This window comes from Varroa jacobsoni, unplaced genomic scaffold (assembly GCF_002532875.2).
Source record: "Varroa jacobsoni isolate VJ856 unplaced genomic scaffold, vjacob_1.0 scaffold_17, whole genome shotgun sequence".
Classification (NCBI taxonomy): domain Eukaryota; kingdom Metazoa; phylum Arthropoda; class Arachnida; order Mesostigmata; family Varroidae; genus Varroa; species Varroa jacobsoni.
This window is the reverse complement of record NW_019212919.1, coordinates 53,524-68,028: the sequence shown is the minus strand read 5'-3', so window position 1 is coordinate 68,028 and position 14,505 is coordinate 53,524. Positions and strand designations below refer to the sequence as shown.

Below are 14,505 nucleotides of genomic sequence, written 5' to 3'. Positions count from 1 at the left end.
CAGCACATATGACCATCATGACAGACCATTACCTACATGAGGGCCAAAGGGGATATCCCAAGTTTGCGATTCTCTCTCGTTAGGGCCATTTGCAGCGGCTCCTTGGCATGTCCTAGCAACGCGTGAAGGTGAGTTAGGCCGCTAAAAAATGTGTACCCAAAGATCTCGACTGTTATGCGTTGCACAGATGGCGCAAAAAGTGCACTCAACGAAACGGGAATAGCCCAATCAGGCCAAATTTAGTGAAACCATCCAATGCTCCGTTTGTTACCAGCGACGTTGTCTCTGCTTTGGTGCGCCCCTTTTTTTGTCTCTTCGTTTCCCTTTTGCTGTTTTTCCTATATCTTTTCTTCGTAGTTTTTCTTACATCTTCGCTGATACCGAAGTTCACCTCATGAACAGCTTTTTTTCCCAGCAAAAAAGGAACGAGGCGAAAAAATCGTAGGCGCCGACATGCACTCACATTTTATTTGCTATATACTGTCTACTACTATACCTTCGTTACGCAACAGTCCACCATATACCTGTATATATGAAACAAGAGTGACCGAAAGCAGCAGCAACAACGGGTAATCGACAGATGTGTCTGATGTTCAAAACCCAACAAAAGGATAGATTATGATAGGTTACGGCCATTGCCGGGGACAGCGTGGCGTAGAAGGCTGTCGACAGTAACCGTGAACTGGCTTACTTGACTTCGCTGGTTACTCCCAGATGGTCTGAGCAAAGCAAACGCAACAAATGACGATTTCGCTTTTTCATTTTTTGGCCGGCTTATTTCCTACCCTTTTTTCCTCTTATCAGTTCTATAGACAGACTGAAAACGGATCCGTTATCTGATCATGCATCGCTAACGACTGCTCGGTCCCATTGACCGCAGTCTCAAAAATGTTGATAGGCATCAGAAACTCAATGATAGAAAGTCAGTGAATTCGCATCCCTAAGGGGATCCCAGCTACAAAACAAAGGAAATTTAAATGTCTGTGGCCTGCGTCAAGGCTAAGGTCCGTACAAAAGCGGTGACCTACGAAAAGACGGAACATGCAGCACGATGCTCACACTAACTTTCAAACAATGTTAACTAACAGCTAAACGGTGAGATGAACCCAGTTGAGTCCCTGTAGGCTTGCCTACGTCACTGTGGCACCGTTCGTAGCACTGAACGAGTTTTAATCCACATACTGAGAGAGGAAGAGGCGTCCCATCGTCCCGCTAACTGCTTAGCACTCACACTACACGGGTTTCGTTGCTTGCTCCAGTAGTACCCTTTCTCAGGACGACCCTTTCCAGGGCCATTCTCCTCAAGACCTTGGTCGAAAATGAACGGCAGAAGGCAACTTGAAACCCGGCCCATGCTGCACAGCATTTCTCGGTTATCAAAGAGGCAGGAATGCATGGCGGAGTGGTGGCCGCGTCAGGGATTCACCCCGTGCTTCGTCATCATAGGTAACGTCTAGACTCCTTTACACTGTCTGGAGTTTGCGGATAATTAAGAGGGGATGAAAAATTTGATCAATTCCCTTCTCTGAAGAAGCTGTCTTAGCGGCAAAATATACGCGAGTGTAATGGTGAAACTGTTGCGAACTGGAAGGCCATACCGCTACCGTTTCTATTGATGGGACAAAGTAGCCGTGATCCGCTTTAATCTACTGTTTGTTTGGTTCCAACCATCTGTGTAAATTCAATAACGTGCCATAAAAAAAGACGATCTGTTATACTATAGTTGACGTTGTTTTGTGACCAGTGTGGCGGCGTGAACAGTTATTTTTTTCATCATTTTCCACTCGTTGAAAGGTACGCCGGCGAACGCACATCTCATCCCGAAACAATGTAAGGAGCCAATCGTTGTGTATAGGTTGTCTGTCTGAGTGGATCTGAGAACGAACGAGGCCGGGTTTACGTATGTATCCTGCTGTAATAGCGAGCAACAGAATCCAATATAATTAGTGGCAACGATTATAATAACAAACAGAGGCAAAACAGTGAGACAGCAGGCGAAAGTGTGCGAATAACCGTGCGTAAGAGACGCTTTGTGTGATGTATAAATAAACAGAACATTGCTTGGTCAGCCAATCCAGTGAGTAAAAGTCAGCCGGTAAACACATACACACATAGTGACCAAGCAATGAGGCAGAGATCCGGTCAATAAATATAATTGTTATTATATTGCTTGCGTATCTTGTGGCGTCCATAGCGCTGTTATTGAATACAACAGCTGTGAACCAATCTATACAACGGGTATTGTTGGCCTTACAGATACTGGCGTTGAAGGGCATTCTCTTAAGGAATAGTAATAATACTAAGAAATTGATTCATGTGCTTTGTGATGAGACTTTAATGATACACAGTGTATCTCGTATACAGCATCGTAAGTGACCGAAATTAAGGATGTTGTCGATATTTTTTGCGACGCGTGTACTGATACCAGCATTACGACAACGTACGTCAACACTCATTGATAACGGTTAGTACTATACAAACAAACACAATATTAATAGTGACTCCCATTACAATAGAAAAAAAATATTCACAAAATGCTTCCGTAAGAATGGTCCTCTTATATCTAAACGTACCAGGTAATCTATCATCATTTCTGCCTTCCTTTACCTTGGACTACAATAGGCTTAGTCGAATTAAGCTGGCGCCAGCACAGAAGCTCGACACTAAAGCTAATAAATCATCATAAATTGTCACAATACGAAGGCGATTCGATACGAAAAATTTTTAAAATTAGGTATAACTTTAAAGATCCTTACTTATCACATAACTGCATTAGGTACTTTAACATCTGCGAATTTAAGATATAGCAAAGGTAAATAATTATTAAGATAGATGTCAAAATATCAAGGACGGGTATGGAGACAATTTCTAATCATCTTATCAATATATAATATAAAAAACATTTTCAAGAAAAGGGGAGATATAGAATAAATGACTATACCTCAGCAAAAATCGTGAACTCGACAGATTGAAAGGTCAAGTTCTCTTAAAAGCAATTCCAGCCTTGAACGCATGGGAATCGTATGTTTACAAACAATTCTACCAGGACATAAATTATTAATGGGTTTGCAGTGGACAACCCCCGACTCTGAATGGATGTGGTTTCCACGAAGTCCTCCCTCCTGACAGGGAAACGGATCATTATGCGCATACGACCAAATCACAATCCCTTGCGTGCAACACGAATAATGCCGTCAGGTCGAAACGTACCGTCGTTGAGTAGCTGAAAGAAGGCAACGAAGCTTGGCCTGCCTTTTTTGCATTATTGTTACATCCGAAAGACGTACGCTCAGAACAAATTTTGCTCTTCCAATATCTTCTGCCCCCCTGACAGTCTTTCAGGTTGCTAAGTCGGATGTTTAGCTTTTTCATAACTGCTTAATGATGCCAAATGATTTACCTAAAGAGGATAAACTAATATTTACAATATTTTTTTGCACTAGTGCGCGACGGGCTTAGCGAACGTAAAACACTAAACCTATGTTCAGAAATAAAGCAGTGTACAGATGAGAACTACACATGATACACGTGACCCAAACGGGTCTCCCATAAGGTAGCTGGAAATAAATGGGCTAATTGATAGGCATTTTGCTTGTTAGGATATGAGCAGTGTTGAGCAAAGTACAGCATGAAAAATAAATTTGCTTTTCTCAACCAGAGATCTCATCAAACAATTCTGTACTTTTAGTTTGTGAAACCTTTGTGACGTTAGTTAGTTGCAAAGGCTTCAGTACCACAATTCTATTTATCTATGCATTCCATGAATTTTGCGAACATAAATCAACCTATTCCAATGTTCAAGATATTATATCGCTACAAATAAACAGTTGTCTTCCTTTCGATGTTTAAACTGATTGAGTCGTCTTCACCAATGCGAACCCTCTTTCGAGTAACGTAAGGTATTCGAATCCGTGGCACTTTGTTGTACCATTGAAGGCCATGCGTTAAGTCACGTGTGTATTGTCTCCCCGTCCCATCAGAAGCCACCATCCTGTCACCCCCCTGCGCGAACGGTGACAGGGAAGCTGAAATTCAAAACGAGAGGACGAAATAGCTGGAGAAAGAGAACCGAGTCGAAGGCAAGGAGGAAAGTTATAAAGAGTGAAAGTGTGGGGACGGAGGGTGCGGGGACGTTCACATGTTGTGGCATAGTCCCCAAATGTGCTTTGTACGTCTGCGGGCTACTGAAGCTCCCTTCGGCCGGCCGGCTGGCTGCCTGCTCAAACCTTGAGGTGAACGATCCCGGTGCTGTCATCGCGGTTGGAGAAGTACTCCGCTTGCTTTTGAGATCGCACTGTTACCCCTAGTAAGCGTTAGTGGACTTGAACCTTTTCGTCTTCTTTGGAGGCGCGCGAGGCAGCGACCCGTGGAAAGAAGCAATGCGGATAGGCTGGGAATATTGTCTTATCACCACTGAGATGGCTGCACATGTGTGTCTGTGCCAACAACAACTGGGACATGTAAAGCCACTTGTGTGGGCTCGTGAGCTGTATGATTAACCATTGGTAACTCCCATTGATGGTGTATATTTCTGGTGCTGCAAACCGCGTCGGAACCCAGTAGTTTGTAAACGTCACACAGGTGCGAGTTAGCTCAGTGTGTGGTACGCCGGTGGCTGCGCTTCTAAGGATCAAGATATGTTTTCCAGCGCCTCAAATGGCTTTCACGTTGATACGAAGTATCTGACATATTTTGTCTAATTTAGCAATGTGCAGCGACATCGGCTGGGCGATATGACACGATGAGCTCGATAGATAACGTAGCGGTACCGAGGTGTTAAATGTTGAAGTCCAGCAAAAAACGTCAGACTACATTTTCGTAAGCTTTTCCCCTGTCTCCGCTAATCTCCCCACTATTTTATTTTCAGAAGTAAGGAAGGTGACGCATTAGGAATTTGAGTCGCGTGAGTCATTTTTCTGAGATCACTAATTCTCTGAACTGTTGTATGTAGATTCTTCGTGTTCTGTGCTTAACCAAAGAAAGGGTTACAGTCTGCAAATTAGGAGTTACTTGTCTCCGTTCTGAAATATAAATGTGACTCACTTTTAAGGCGAGCATTTATCCAAACAATACCAGCAAGCTTACAACCAAAGCTTATAGTCACGATAACATTTACTCTTATAATATATCGACTAGATGATGTATCATTACTAGAAAAAATTAAAAAATTAAGAATCGAACAACAAAGACCCCAGAGTGACTTCGTATACTACCTTTTTTATTACAGGTTGTCTGGATCTAACCTAGCTGCGTCCTAGCAGCAGTCTACTGTATTGTACACAAAAACCCATTGGTCTAGTCACTTTTGTAGTCCAATACTTAATTTGGCGCTTGTTTTTTGCTCGTTTCAGTTACTTAGTGTGGATCTCTGAATGTTTCTTTAGCAAATATTTGTTACATTCGGAGCACCTTGACGCGCCCATATTTCATCTCGTATCCGGAAGTACTTCTAAAAACGACACAGCACTCTTACGGCGTTTAGTCTCGGAAAAAAATGGGTGCTTGTGAACATTAGTCTGGAGCCATTCGCTGTACCTATTTTTCGAGCTCTTGAAACGGGCTTGCGCGCACAATATGTAAGCTCAACTCGCCCCTCGAACGCCATGTACTTCGGGCCGATTTCTGTGCATATACTGTTTTCCCACCTTTTGAGCGCTCTGTCTCGAGTTGTTTGCTTTACCCGCTGATTAAGTCACCATTATTGGAACCGAATCATTAAACCTGCTAGCCGCTATTGATGCTTGTCAGACGTAGCGATGTGACATAGATAGGCAGGTGCCACTGAAATAACACCAGCGTACGGGGGCGGACTTCGCGGTGCTATGCAATGTAATACAAGCCAAAAGAGTTTTCTCTCTTTTCACACGGCTCTTTTGCGACAGTTCATATTTCGCCTTTCGCCCAGCCTCTGATAGACGGTCACGTGTTACAAAATGACGCAATGTATAGGCCTTCACATCATGTCCTTTTGGCGCCCCGTCCACAAGGACGATTGAGTGGCGAGTGTCCTCCAGTCAATGAGCCTCGATGTCTCGATGAATATGCCATGGATCCATTTCCGTACATTGTCACCAAGAGCCCCGGAATGCTGCCAGCTTTCCTTGCGACGGCTTGTAACAAAGCGATGCATTGCTTTCCATTTGCTCTGTCATAGTTCTCATACAGCATAGCTGATGTAATGGTCAAGCGAAAAAGGATAACGTAGAACAAAAAAAATACTTAACAATTTCTTACAGTTTAATCATACCCTACGCCTAGAACACATGGCTCAACGGGACGTCGAAATCGTATTACATGGTCTAACATTGTTGTCGTCCACTGTACAGCCAACGTCTCCGATGCTATGTTGATCTTTCTCACAGGGCTTGAAAGGACTTTGGACTACTTTAGTTCGTCTTTAGTTCGAATATCACGGCCAACTCATCCTAAAAACGAAGTTAATATGTAGGCTTCAACAAAACCTTTATAAACGTGCGTGGGTAAAGCATACGTTCTCACTAGAATTCGATGGTTCACCCAACCTGAAACATGCGACTTTTGCAGTTGCGTGCTTAAGTTTTGACGTAGTGAGTAGGGGGTTTGGGGATGGATAAATAAGGTTATGTAGCCGGTCCACCTTGGGTTCGACGCCCCATAATTATGTGGAAACCTAGACGAGTTTCTTGCCCTGGGAGGGCTAAACGCGCAGCGGATTCGCGTATGAAGGCTCGTTATAACATTTCTATAAGGCGTTCAATAAAGAGCACCGCTGAGCACGAACTCTAAAATATGAGCTATTATTAAATATATCGGCGATCCTTTTAATCCTTAATCAGGCAGCATACGCTGGTCCCGGAGCGCTAGTCACGATACATATTCCCAATTTGATAATGCCTTTTATTTAGGCATAATTTCAACCTTCACTTTCCGCTGTTTGCAGTCGTTTGTCGATGCGAAATTACTGCTTGAGGTAGCAGCGTCAATCCTTATGTATACGCATTGTGCCTATAAAGTATTAATTTCATGTCCTGATTTGTAACAAGCAAGAAGAAAGCAACATTTCCTGAGCTTGCAGAGGAAAGATTTGGATAGTATTCTTCCAATTATCGAATCGTTCTCAGACAAATGCTTGTGATTTCGTTCGTTCCCTCATTTTGTTAATTGATCCTTGCGTTGATCTTCTCTTGTGGGGTATATTAGTCTTATCGTCTTAGCCGATCAGTTAGCTATTGACAAGTTGTAAAATGTTCCGGGTTTTACAGCCAGAACCACCAGTTCTCAGAATGAAACACAGTACCTCTACGCAATGAATCTAAACCACCACGCGTCCCTAACAAAAACGTTAGCCTACAGAGCTATCACGGTGACAAGCCAAGCAGATTTTGAAAGCCTCATTATCATTGGGAGTTCCTTTTAGAAAAACGGATACATTTTAATCAAATTGTATAACATATATTCTTTGCGCTACTTGGAAGTGAGTTAATCGAAAGACCTCAAGAATAACGAAGCGTGTTATACTATGGGTGATTATAACAACAAAACTTGCACCAATGTCATATCTATTGCTTGTCTTGAGTAGCTTTTCAGCCTTGGCTGCATGGATTCCTTCAACGCGCATTGCGCCCAAGACGATATAGCTTTTAGAGTTTATTTCATATTTTTTAATCAGTACAGGAATAAGGAGGAACACGACGTAGCTGAACTGCGAACGTCCTGTCACTAACGTAAATGGCTACGCAATTCCACTGCGTTATAGCCATCTCGTTGACTTTCAGTTTAGCGACGTGATACATGCTTGATTCCAAAGGGCTCTTTCAAAACAGGACGATGTCTCATCCTACGGCCGTCATCAAGGTAACCATAGCATTTTGCAGTGAAATACTTTGGTCAAGAAAGTGTATCAATTACCATATTTTGCATGATCAATATAATTGCGATTGATTTTACTGTTAAAATGAATTACTTTCGTATTAAATTGATTGAAAATTAATTGCTAAATACTTTCGTTCGAAACGCGTGCATCCATAATAGACACAAGTATAAAGGAAAAAGTTCAGGCATCTCTGTACACAATCGGGCACCGTATGTCGCTGTGATCACGTCTCGTTTCATAGCCTCTTATCACGCCGAATCATAGTAAAATTAGTTTCCCCCTTTTATTAAGCAATAGTTTGCCTTGACACGACGCGGGATCCCAAAAATGGCTATGCCTCAGGCGACGATCGAGCAAAGGGCCCATCGTTTACTCTTATTTGTTCATTGAAATTAGTTTACATTGCGTTTTCCTAACACAGGTTTTATGGACCTGGCGTGGAAGCCATTAATTGAGTCAATGTCTTTTTTAAAACCGGCTGCCGCACTCACAAATAACAATGTATAATTTTGATGAGACAAAACTCTCCTGGGATCGTACAAGCAAACTTTTGTGTCGACTAGAACCCATATCGAGTACACGTAACCTATTGATACGAACTAAGGTCCAGTTATTCAGAACCTATCAGAATCTAGGATACTCACGATCACTAAATCTCTGAACACAGGGCAGGAATTCTCATTCTAAATAAACGCATGAAACGTCAGGGAGCCTGGTTATATTTAAACGAATATCTTGGACTTCATATGAGCGCGCCTCATTTCAGTACTTGAACCTTCACCAATGGTCACCTGGAATGGTCTTTGATTCGGTGCACCACCCACATTTACAGAGAAGTTTAGGTCATTGACATTGTGTGATGCAGTAATTAATGGTGTTAAATTGAGCTCTAGGTCTCGCATGTACAAAATTCTTCATATCAACGATCATTTCGAGCCCGCTGGGTAATGCTCGTATGGTATTTTCTATTGGTACAGTTAAATCATAATGTATTGTACGTATATAAAATAAGCCTATCTATCAGTCTAACCATTATAGTGCATGCATAAAAGGATCATGTATACGTACGTCGACTTCGTAAATCGTCCAACCAGATTAAATACGAAATTTATACAATTTGCTCAACCTTAATAGGACCAGAGTTACAAACGGTTCACGAAAACCAAAGCTGTGTTTAAACGGCAAAATTGTTTTAAAGAATGGCAATATTTTTTATTAAGCCTTCAGCTTTGTGTGAAAATTCAACAGCGACGCAATATTACATGCGATATAATTCTGCAAGCAATATTATCCGAAGCAATCGGCCATATATTTCCTTAGAAGTATCATCTAGGTCCTATTTTTCCGTCTCGGAGAGACCAAAATATTATTATTATAAAGCGATAAAACCAAGACCTGCTGTAATTAGTGAATGATGCGGATACTAGTTTAATAAAAGACAATAACTTATAAGATTTTCTATTTTATTTATTACCTTTGGCGAAATAAATATCCTTTGTTACACGGCCTTATTTAAGATGAGAAAAAACCTGTCTTTTGTCTGCCGTAGCGCAGTGGACATTTGAATTCATAAACCGGCTAGTATAGATAATCACCTAAGACTGCGAAGGCTCAATATATAATCCTACCAATAACAGACGCACTTAGTATGAAACATTTTTCGGGCGCACGACACAGTAGCGTATTAAACGGCCTACACACCTTATGGTGTTTGCTCTTCCCGACGGCGAACTACTTACTACGTCTGGGTAACGTGGGACCACCGCGCTATTAAAAAAAAATGTTTCGTTTGTGCAAAATTAATTTTTGACACGAATGATCCTTTACAAAACGCACACGATCATAAAATGGCCACAGAAAATTTGGACAAACTGTATTGATTCACGAGCATAGGATTAAGAAAAAATTCGCAGCCTTTTCGATCAATCGACACGAGTGAATTAAAAAACAAGTATAGATAAATATAGTTTACGGAATTTCCGTTTTTTTTTTTTTTTTTTTCTCTCTACGAAAGACAGCGCGTCTGCTTTTTCTATACTACCTTGTTACAGTATATGTTCAACACGCTTCACTAACGGACCAGCAAACGAACAGCTTCAGCTCTTTCCCGATCCAGTTCCCTGTTTTTATTAACGAAGAAAATATGCATATCCGTTAACGATGAGCTTGCTGTAAGTAATGCTAGCAAAAGGCTAGTAGAGGGTAAAGTGATAGTCTCTTCTGTTCAAAATGCTTGAGAAATGAGAGAATTTGAGGGTCTTCTCTCAGACCCTTTTCCTACTTAACTTTTCTCCAATATATATTAAGTTTCTACTTCTTTAACAGATGTAAAATCAAACATTTCAAAATCAGTTTTTTAAACCATTCAAGAACATTTGCTTCAGTCTATATATTTTAGGGTATCACACACCCCGCATAACAGGTATACCACCGACGGGAAACGACTGCGCAAAAATATCGCCGATATCTCTCAGACACAACCACGAACGAACTCGCCGGGCAGTTGGATATCCCACCCCGCTCTGTACACTGTTGTTCTCGTTATTTTGGATTGCCCTGTGATCTGCAACCACATCGTTCGCATAAGTGTAACCTTTTCTGAATTCGGTTTGTGTGCAACAACGCCATGCCTATCACCCTTATTTCAGAAAAACAGGTTCTATCTATTAGGACGAAGTGACAACTTCACGGGATGTTCATCGACGAAAGAATCCTACGCCAATGAGCTGACTCGTGATGTTAAGTTGTGGCAGATCCAGTCGAAGGTTATTGTTGGCAGCGACAGTTGACAGGAGCTGTGGGTTGACGTTTGGGCATTATATAGGCTCAATAGTTGTGCTTTCGGGGGTGTACGTACGGGAAACGTGCGAAGTCGAACAAAGTTGGGGTCGAAGTAGCGTTCACCGCTTGTGAGAGGACACACTTGCCCTCGTGTTATGGCCTATAGAGGATTCAATGAGGTGTATCGGAGGGGCGGTGTAAGGAGGAAGGGCTTATCCTTCTAACGAATCATATCACTAGCAAGCAATCTGCGTGTGTGTGTTGCTGCTTAGGCATGTGCGATCATTGCTGAATGCTGATAACGGACCTGAGCTTAAGAATAGCCTTATTCGGGAATTTCTGCGAGAAGCAACTTGCAATATACTATAAAACGTTCCTGAGGCAACACTGTGATAACATTACACGTTTGGAAAGGCCTTGTTTGCGTACACGCTATGCCATGCGCCAAATATAAACATCGTTTACAATATCGGTAGTAGCGATTTTAAACGGCTGGCCTGTAAACTCATTTCCTAAGATTGTCTTTGTGAATCGTGTAAGAGTCCAGGGCGCTACCATTTCAGGTAACAATATTTTGGCCCCCAGGTGCGAATGATATGCATAATATGATCGATATGTGACAATAAGCTTGTGATCTCCACTGTGAGCCAACGCCCGTAGTCGCAATGATAGAGGCGAGGCATTTTTTCAGTATTTCAACTGCAAAGGTTCGAGCAGGGGGCAAGTTCTACTTGTCGCTAGCTGTTACTAGTTGTTAGAGAACGGATTAAATAACAGGTAATATATTTAATCCGTTCGAAGACGACCAAACAAATTGGAGGTTAATTAAATCGATGAAATCACCAGCATCGATATAACAGTAATAATTGTACTAGTTACTGATTAATTAAGCATGCCTAAAACATGTTTTTTTATTAGTAATTATTTTATCAATAATAAAGGCGAAATATAGAAAGGAAAAAAAAATGTAAACTTGATAATTCTCTTCGGGCTAATATCAGAAGAGGCACTATTATACAATTAGATTTTTCTAAAAATTATAGAATTTTCGCTTTACTACCAACAAACGAAGTACTGCTGTCTCAGTCCGTTTCGACCATATCTGCAAAATGTTGACTCGTCGAGAAGTTCCGACAGTAAACAATTCTTGATATTTGGGTGTTCGGCGATGGATTAGTCAATATGTCCTGAGCCACGACAACTTCGCGTATACTGCAACGTCTACAAACATTAATAACTCAGCATGACAACAGCGGGTTATTGCGAAAATATCCAGGCACTTCTCTGAGAATCACTCTTCAACGAAAGGGACTTTTTTGCGTCATTTGTGTGTCTCCCAGAAAACTGCTTTTAGCTTACAAAATAAACACATTCTGTACAGACACACGCTCGCCTAGACACAATATATATGACATGAAACTGTTTGTTACTAGAGCTGAAATCAGTGATTCCTAACGTTTCGACTAAAACAATAACATAAATAATCAACTATATTCCCATGAGGGATTTCCATGGGCCGGAGTTGAATCGAATATTTAGGGGTGTTTTCAATTTTTTCCATCATTCTTTCGAATAAACGCTTTACATAGTAATACAACGGCAGAGCTTGCTTCTGCTACAATTAGTGGACGATTGAATCAGCGAGTCATCGTGGGTTTAATGCGTCCTGAACTACAGCTAACAGAAGCCCCAGGACAATAATCTCTCTATCGAACCGAGCTATCGGTATGCGTGTGTGGTACCAAATGGAAGTCGATTCGGGAGTAAGACGACGTTTTTGATGAAATGTTTACTCCTCGTTTGCGACGACGTATAGCAAAATCTGTGTTCGGAAGGATAATAACTAGGGTAACTTGATCGAGTGACTGATTGTTTCGATGCTGCCCTTGCCGACGCCAACGGCTGAACTCATCGATTCTAAACTGGCCGGACTCGTCTATTCTAGGTACGGTCTACCACGATTAGCAGCGAGGAACAATCTAACAACATTCTTTACAATCTTGCATTTGGTAAAAAGTGACCTCGAGCACGCATCAAACGTACAAATGCACCTTTGGTTGTAATAGTTGAAGGCTTCATATACATATATATATATATATATATAATATGATATCACTAAACTAAATATGCGCTATTTGGATCGATAAATTTATGTCTTTTTTGTGATAACACCGTAATGTCGGCAGTGCAGGATGTGCGCGGTTTTTAGGCAAAAAATTGTGTCAAGTGATACCTCTATTGAAACCGCTGAACATTATTAAGGAAGTTCTTCAGAACGGATGGTGGTGATCTGAAGGTGCAAGATCCAGCCTTTTACGTGGCAAATGCATTGAAATTTCTCATCAGCGCAGATGCTACTTAAACAGTGGCGTCTACTGCTGTGTGAGCTCTATGGTATGTGAGCTCAAACACTTGCGCCTTCTGAAAGAGGGTGCTTCTAACCCTGAAATTTTACCTCATATCTATCTAAATTGGTTGCAAATATAACAGTAGCCGAATTTCCTATGTGTACCAGAAAACTCAGTACGGAGACGGAATCGACTATTCAGTAACCGTAGTCCGTGAGCGTATCCTGAAGCTTGTCAGTGTGGCTGGAGTTCGGCTGGTCGAAGCAGGCGTTGAAGTCGCCGGCAATGACTAAAAAACGAAGGGACATCGCTTCCAGTCTCTTAACAAGTTTCCTCTCCTGTACGTCTATTTATTTCGAACATCGCGGAGCAGTGTATTAAGTAGAAATAACAGGAGGTTAAATGGATAAAGTGCTTAAGTTTCCGTTAGGACAAGATGTTTGTACTGTCCAAAGCTTACATGAGAAGCAGTGCTGGAGCTTCGTCACATGAATAGGCCAACTATGATACAGATTTTGCTGATTTGCGAAATATAGACGTAAAAAAAAAGTAAAAATGCGATATATTACTCTCGAATAAATACGTTAATTTTTGCTGCGCTGACTGATGAGTAGCGACAATCAGTGGTAACTTTGAAGATCTGTTCCTTAATATATCGTAATCAGAAGTACAGCTTATCTGCTGATGAGGTGGAAAGCTAGTAGCACAAAAGGCAACGATATAGGTTGTATCATACAGTAAAAGTGCATCAACAGACATGAATATACATGATACGCAAGCCTAGAATTTAGCATGTCTTCACTACAAGTTACGGTAAACGAAATAATCCATAAAGAGTTACTATGTTGACAAGCTGTACCATCAATACTCAGAGGTTCGATTTCTTTAAACCAACCTATGATCAGAGAATTTCGTGCTGTAAATACACCGTACCCCCCAGAATTTCCCGTGAGGATGAAGCGTGTGAGCGTTACAGAATCACCAACAGATACAACTGAGAAGATCAAAGATCTTTGATCTAACACAGCAGGTATTTGAAATCAAATATAAACAAATACTTAATGTTTTGAGTATACGTAAACGGTTAATTACGTTGAAACGCTTCAACTTATACTATTCGAATTAAACCGCCGCAGTTGCAACCCGCGCTGGTTATCACTGTACACATTTAATGTACATAAAAGAAAACGCAATTCCTCAGTTTTAATAGTGGCTTAATTAGACTTCGAAGCCTGCGCACTTCGAATCCGAGCCTTATTAGCTCATCGGAAACCAATTGCCGAATCGCTTAAATAATTCGATTGCAGGGCAATTGTTATTCATACGTTCCGATGCCCAGTTTCATAAATAGTACATGGCAGTGTACCAAATTTTATTGAGTTGGATCAATTTATCGAGGCTCACTTCTGGCTACGCTGAAAAACAGGCGAAAATAGACTCAGTCTAATTGTTTTATCAAGGCCCTATAAAACGTCTGTCATTAAATAAGGAAAGTTTCGTCAACTATTAAGATGTTCCTCATGA

General features: G+C 41.3%; 1 protein-coding gene across 4 annotated transcripts in view; it reads left to right on the top strand.

The window, feature by feature from the left end:
- Window positions 1-1,343: 1,343 nt before the first annotated feature.
- Window positions 1,344-14,505, top strand: part of LOC111272125 (neuroligin-1) — a 58,745-nt gene continuing 45,583 nt past the window's right edge. For 3 of the 4 annotated variants that reach the window (XM_022853778.2, XM_022853627.2, XM_022853406.2), the window contains exon 1: window positions 1,344-2,464. The gene's annotated coding sequence lies outside the window, so the exon portion shown is untranslated. Of the gene's footprint in view, window positions 2,465-7,814; window positions 7,834-14,505 lie in introns of those variants that run through there. The other variant, XM_022853484.2, reaches the window with a different exon arrangement.